Source organism: Haliotis rubra, unplaced genomic scaffold (genome assembly GCF_003918875.1).
Source record: "Haliotis rubra isolate DU_JTF1 unplaced genomic scaffold, ASM391887v1 Scf49, whole genome shotgun sequence".
Taxonomy (NCBI): Eukaryota; Metazoa; Mollusca; class Gastropoda; order Lepetellida; family Haliotidae; genus Haliotis; species Haliotis rubra.
The window spans coordinates 2,248,694-2,256,430 of record NW_025767179.1 but is presented as its reverse complement, the minus strand read 5'-3'; positions in this window follow the sequence as shown (position 1 = coordinate 2,256,430).

Genomic DNA, 7,737 nt, shown 5'->3' with positions numbered 1-7,737 from the left:
CAATGGACAGGAAGATTATCAACATTTTGAGTCGAGGTTTATTACATTAAGCAGGGCTAACTTGCGTGTTCTTGTCGCTTGCTTGATAACGGAACTAGCATCTGTACCAAGTGTACTAAATCTTCGCTTTTATTCAAACATACAAACCCTGAAACTGATGCTGCTATCCTTAAAACGAGGCTTAAATGTACTGCTACTGCTTTAATAAGAATATTTAAAAAATGGCACAGGTAGATAGATACATTTCATTCGACCTGACCAATCCTCAATAAACAGTGCCTGGGATGTGAAAAGATCACGGATCAATTTCCCATTCATTCTATAGTCAAACACCTTTGAGTCGAACTGTGATGTGTCGAACGAATGGTTGTCTCGAATCAGAACATTGGCCCCTTCATATGCTTTCACGTTTCATGATTTACCGGTTGTGTCGAAGTTGGATAACTTGGAGTATTTATGAAGGTACTTTTAACAGTGTTTGTATTACTGAAGTAATTATAGGTATAACAGAAAACAAATTCTGTCAAACATAAGCAAACGACATGTAACATTATACAGTTGACGACTTGAGAACGCGATACATAATGACAGGGAGTCATTTGATCACTTACATTACTGATTGACCTTGAAGAAGTATTCAGCACGATATAGTTGAAGGCATATTATTTGAAGAACATTCCTGACTAACAATTGCATGACATTTTGATCTTATTTCGTCGTGACAAATATACACGACAACCATCTCAGATTCTCGTTGTGTAATTGTTGGATCACGAGTATGGGGAAACTAGATTGTGAAGTATTGTGATGTTAATTACTATACGCACGGATTTAGGAGCGTTCACAGGGGCACAGATGACACAGTTGTCTGTACAGTTCGTTGTGCAGATTGTGTCTCTCAGTCTATGATCGTGTGCAAGAACACCTGATCTCTTGTAACTTTCGATGAAATGGTGTATATCCATTGCATTTAGAAGTCCCTCGTGTCCAATTTGGATGTGAAAAATTTCAGCAACATGAAGTTAGAAACGGATTGGGGATTGGGGATTGGGGATTCGAATCCCGAATCTGAATGTTTTTTTCACATTTGGGATTCGAATCCCAAATCTGAATATGTTTTTCACATTCGGGATTCGAATCCCGATTCTGAATATTTTTTCTATAGTGGGGATTTGAATCCCGAATCTGAATCTTTTCAGATTCGGTATTTTTGCACATTCGACACTCGGCATTCGGTATTTGAACTCTTATATTTCATCCCCCTTCTAAAGTACTAGGTGCTCGTTGTATACCTGGGTAACTACAGTTTCCGATATTTGAACCTCAAATCTGAGTTTTCTCAACATACGGGTTTCGGGATTTCAATCCCGATATGAATATTTTTTCCAGATTCGGGATTCGAATCCCGAATCTGAATATTTTTCCATCTTCGGGATTCGAATCCCGAATCTTAATCCTTTTCACAGATTCGGTATTTTTGCACATTCGACACTCGGCATTCGGTATTTGAACTCCTATGTTTCATCCCCCTTCTAAAGTACTAGGTGCTCGTTGTATACCTGGGTAACTACAGTTTCCGATATTTGAACCTCAAATCTGAGTTTTCTCAACATTCGGGTTTCGGGATTTCAATCCCGATATGAATATTTTTTCCAGATTCGGGATTCGAATCCCGATTCTGAATATTTTTCCATCTTCGGGATTCGAATCCCGAATCTTAATCCTTTTCACAGATTCGGTATTTTTGCACATTCGACACTCGGCATTCGGTATTTGAACTCTTATATTTCATCCCCCTTCTAAAGTACTAGGTGCTCGTTGTATACCTGGGTAACTACAGTTTCCGATATTTGAACCTCAAATCTGAGTTTTCTCAACATTCGGGTTTCGGGATTTCAATCCCGATATGAATATTTTTTCCAGATTCGGGATTCGAATCCCGATTCTGAATATTTTTTCTATAGTGGGGATTTGAATCCGGAATCTGAATCTTTTCAGATTCGGTATTTTTGCACATTCGACACTCGGCATTCGGTATTTGAACTCTTATATTTCATCCCCCTTCTAAAGTACTAGGTGCTCGTTGTATACCTGGGTAACTACAGTTTCCGATATTTGAACCTCAAATCTGAGTTTTCTCAGCATTCGGGTTTCGGGATTTCAATCCCGAATCTGAATATTTTTTTCAGATTCGGGAATCGAATCCCGAATCTGAATATTTTTCCATACTCGGGATTCGAATCCCGAATCTGAATTTTTTTCAGATTCGGTATTTTTGCACATTCGACACTCGGCATTCGGTATTTGAACTCTTATATTTCATCCCCCTTCTAAAGTACTAGGTGCTCGTTGTATACCTGGGTAACTTAAATGGCCTTGTCAACTTTCGGGTTTTGGGACTTGAATCCCGAATCTGAATTTTTTTTCATATTCGGGATTCGAATCCCGAATTTACTGCTGGTGTCATTGAGAAGGTGTCACAGATGTGGCCTGGCACCAAGATCATACATGGTAAACCACGTCACCCCCAATCCTAAGGTTCCATTGAGCCTGCCAACTGTGATGTGAAGGACATGTTAACAGCCTGGATGTCTGACAACAATGCCACTGCTTTGACCTTGGGACCCAAGTTCAGTTCCTGCTACCACAGCGGATGCGCAACCAGTTACTGTAGCTGTTCCAGATCCCTCAGCAGAAGCAGCTATGCCAGATCCAGATCCACCTGTTGTAACAGATGTGCCAGTACCAGATCCACCTGCTGAAGCAGCCGTTATAGATCCACCAGCTGCACTCGCCGTTCCAGATCCGCCATCATCAGCAGAACTCCTTGTTGCAAAGAGACGTCAGCAGTTCAGTATCTAGAGGAAGAGGGCAGTAGACTCTCAGTTGCAAAAAGCCGAGAGAATGGTGGAAAGTAGTAAAGTTGTTCAGTCAGAAGTTCACGTTGGTGACAACGTTACAGTTCCAATCCCATCCGTGGACAGGTAGAGCGCAATAGTGCAGTGGTAAGGCGTCAGTCAATCATGCTGAAGGCCCGGGTTCGATTCCCGGTGGAGGCACCTATGTTCGGGTCCCGAGGTGGGCACATTTGCGTAGTATCCTTGGACAAGATACTTAGATCCACATTGTCTCAGTTGACCCAGCTGTAAAATGGGTACCCGTGAGGGTGTGCTGGCAGTGTGAATGCTTAGTTCATTGCGCCTAACAAACAGCATGGCTTTATGATCCCAAGGGAGTTGAAAGAGTATCGGAATGTACGATAGTGTCCTATTACCGAGAATAGTAATGTACGTAGCGCCGTGAGCAGGCAATGTGCCTAGATAAGAACGCCATATAAGCGGACTATTACTATTACTATTAGAGCTGATCCCATTAATGACAGTGGGATATACACAACTGCTGTCAAAGCTAGTGTTTTATCAGGAAAATATTCTCGTAATTTCAATTTGATGAGTGCGCCACAGCTCCGTACACCTTAGGATATGTCTTCTGAAAAACTCGCCTCCTTTCGCTTAGCAGTCCAGTTTGGGTCAGCCTGTGGTGGACAAGGCTTTGTTAAGAGCAATTGTGCTGGAGTCAAGAGGTGCCAGACAAATAGATGCAAATGCTACAAGGCTGGTGTAAAATGTAATTTAAGGTGCCACTCATCACTGTCTTGTCAAAATAAAAACTGAATTGATGTTCTCCAAACATGTTCATCATGCTTTTCCTTATGCACATCATGTACATCTATTATGTTGAATAGAGATATCATTGTAGCAAAGAAACGTCTCTATCCTTCTTAATACAAAAGTCTAATTTCACATCTTTTTGGAAGAAATATACCTCAAACTATACAAGTAGTGATTTCAGGGAATATGTCTAACATTCTAGTATACTTTTCAGTGATTATGTATAATCCCTGCAAAGTTCAGTGATTATGTATACAAAGCAGCAAAAGAAACGTCAGTTTGGAATTTTCCTTCACAGAAACGGATAACTGTGAACTCATTTAATGTCTTGATTGTATATTTTTGACAACATCTCCAACTTTACCTGAGCAAAGACATTCCTTCCCAAACTCAGAATGGAACCCAGGAAATGGTCTCAAAAACAAAACCTGATCTCGGAGATGGTACGGTGTTTTTCATGCAACTGCAACTGAAACATTCACGTTGCAACGTCAGCAGGATGCCGAGACTCACGACAGCTCAGAGGAACCAGGCGCTAGGAAGACTTGAAGCTGGCAACACTGCACAAGCCGTTGCCAATCACTTCCAGATCAACGTTCGGACCATCTACAGGCTGCAGCAACGTTTCCGGGCCACCAACACCACAAATGATCGCCCCCGTACTGGCAGACCAAGGGTGACCACAAGACGACAAGACTGCCATATTGTTCGACAGCATGTACAGAATCCCTTCATGCAGGCATCCGAAACAGCACGCCAGACAGGGGGAACACACGGAAGACCAATCAGTACTGATACAGTACGAACATCCATTGCCGTTGACCTTACCGTGGACCTATCCTCACCCCTCGTCATCGCCGTGAACGACAACAGTTTGCCCAACAACACCAAAACTGGCGATACGGGCAATGGAGAACTGTTCTGTTCACAGATGAGAGTCGGTACTGCGTATCAACTGCAGATGGCAGAACAAGAATATGGCGACGACGTGGCCAGCGTTACTCAGACCAATGTGTTATGGAAAGAGACTCATGGGGAGGTGCAAGCATCATGGTATGGGGTGAATAGGCCTGAACCAGAAGGTGGGTCCTGTGGTGTTCCAGAACCTTGGTCGAGGGAGAGGAGGCGGCATCACAGCGGTGCGCTACATCGACCAAGCTCTCAGACCCCACGTCATACCACATTTCGCACGTCACCGGAACAACAATTACCAGCATGATAACGCCCGGGCCTATACTGCCAGAGCTACACGGGACATCTTACAGCAGAACGGTGTCAACATTATGCAGTGGCCAGCCCTTACTCCTGATTTAAACCCAACTGAACATCTTTGGGATGGAATTCAAAGGAGACTGAACACTGACATACCAAGGCCGAACACAGCCGATTTACTGCGCCAGGCCTTTCTCAAAGTGTGGTTCCAGGTGCCAATGGCCTTTATCAATCGATTGGTGCATAGACGCTGTGCTGCAGTTATTGCCGCTCGTGGTGGTCACACTAGATACTGATCAAGTCAAGAGTCTGAATGGACTGCAAAGTTGACGTAATGTCTTGGCATTGTGCTGAGTTATTCATCGATGTGTCAAGATATTGTACACCAAAAGTGTTTTTGATCCGCTTATTATGTCCATTTCTGTAATGATCTGATTACAGTGCCTATCTAATTTTGAGACCGCCTCCGTGGTGTAGTGGTTAGAGCGTCCGCCCGGAGAGCGGAAGGTAGCGGGTTCGATCCCCGACCGCGTCATACCAAAAAACGTTCAAATATGGTACTTGTTGGTCCCTGCCGGGTGCTCGGCATTAATGGGTACAACTGGTCGACTCGGAGTCAGTATAATGTGTCTGAGTGGGGTATTCATGCTTCACTGCGGCATGGTATCTCAGTGGGCTAGCATTATAAAACCAGCTTAAGTCTGGGCTAGTACAAGCAGCCGCACATACACATACACACGCATGCACGTCGTCATATGAGCGAAATATTCTCAAGCACGACGTTAAACCCACTTTCACCTCACCTCTAATTTTGAATTCGTACTGACGTTTTTTTGCTGCTGAGTATATAATCACTGAGTGAGTTAGACATTATACAAAATCACTGAAAATGTCAGGTATTATACATAATCCCTGGTATTACACATTCACTGTAACATATAATGATTGTAATTATACATAATTCCTGAAATTTAAGACACAAAATTATACAATTTGCTGAAATCATTTGAGTTACTGAAGCGTTGATATTACTTCTAAAGTCAGTCAGGTTTTCATAGATATGTCTTCATTTTTAGGAACAAGGTACAGCACGTTGATTTCAAGAATTTGTATTTCATTGTGTTCATGAATTTTTATTTGAACTTTCTAAACTACTCGAAAGCTCACAGTTAGTTGGAACTGATGTTTGGAAACTGAATATTTGGTTGTGGCAAAATTACTACCATTAAGAATAATCATAGACTTTGCGGAGACGTTGACCATATTTACGCCCTTTATAACATGGCTGACTTTTCCCTAATCGGTTGTTTTCATTAATGTATTTGCACATGTCAGTGATGTGTGATTATTCACAGTGATATGTGATTGTTCACAGCTTGACATTCATATAATTAGAATAAAACATCACTTAAAAATGAAATTTCTATAAATCTTAAGTCGCACACGTCATTAGCTGAGGGACACATGTTTTACATCATAATTGCAATATAAGGTATTCATAGGTGGGTTGAGACAACAGATGCATTGTTCCTCGGTCTAAATAGTGCCTCAGTATCCATTTTCGTTGTAGCTAACCATTCTTTGGATAGTGTACATTACTTGGTTCGCAAGTACCAATCGTAGTTTGCAGGTTTAATTGCATCACACAACCTCACTTATGGTGCAGTCGCTTCACATGACTCCACCTCACTTTAGTGATAAAAATGCAAGTTTTTTTCAAAGGTACATTAATATCCATTAAACCACAAACCCGCATTTAGAAAAATTGTGCTTAGTCGGGAAAATCTCAAACTTCATCCCTTCGTTTATTCAATAATGCATTCATTCATTGGTTCCTGTCACTGGTTCTATAATATAGGATGGGTGACTTAGTTGGACGTTTTAGCTGAATGAAGAAATATGAATATTGACATTGTTCGTCTTTCTTCGATCGTCATCGATGGTTGACGCCTGCAAGCAGGGAAGAGCTTCAGGACCGTTCACTATTTCCGAGGGTGCACTGCAACGTCGAGGACAGATACGCTGACAGATGAAGGTGCAAATAGTATAGTTACAAGGAGTGAGTGAGTGAGTTTGGTTTTACACCGCTTGTAGCAATAATCCAGCAATATCACGGCGGGGGACACCAGAAATGGGCTTCACACATTGTACTCATGTGAGGAATCGAACCCGGGACTTCAGCGTGACGAGCGAACGCTTTAACCACAAGGCTACCCCACCGCCCCATAGTTACAAGGACACTGAAGTTCCGAATTCCAAATATGTAAAAGAAATGCATAATAAGAGTTATACTGAATACTGAATGCCGAATGCCGAGTACCGAATGTGCTAAAGAAAAATATCGAATGTGAAAAAAATATTCAGACTCGGAATTCGAATCCCGAAGATGGAAAAATATTCAGATTCGGGATTGAAATCCCGAAACCCGAATGTTGAGAAAACTCAGATTTGAGGTTCAAATATCGGAAACTGTAGTTACCCAGGTATACAACGAGCACCTAGTACTTTAGAAGGGGGATGAAATATAAGAGTTCAAATACCGAATGCCGAGTGTCGAATGTGCAAAAATACCGAATCTGAAAAAAATTCAGATTCCGGATTCAAATCCCGAATATAGAAAAAATATTCAGATTCGGGATTCGAATCCCAAATGTGAAAAAATATTCAGATTCGGGATTCGAATCCCAAATGTGAAAAACATTCAGATTCGGGATTCGAATCCCCAATCCCCAATCCGTTTCTAACTTCATGTTCCCCAAAAATTCTGGGTTTCTTGAACTCAAATCCTGGTGCCTGCAAATGTCTTCGTTTCATTATTATACTGGTATCTGTTAGTGATTAAGGTGGACATTTA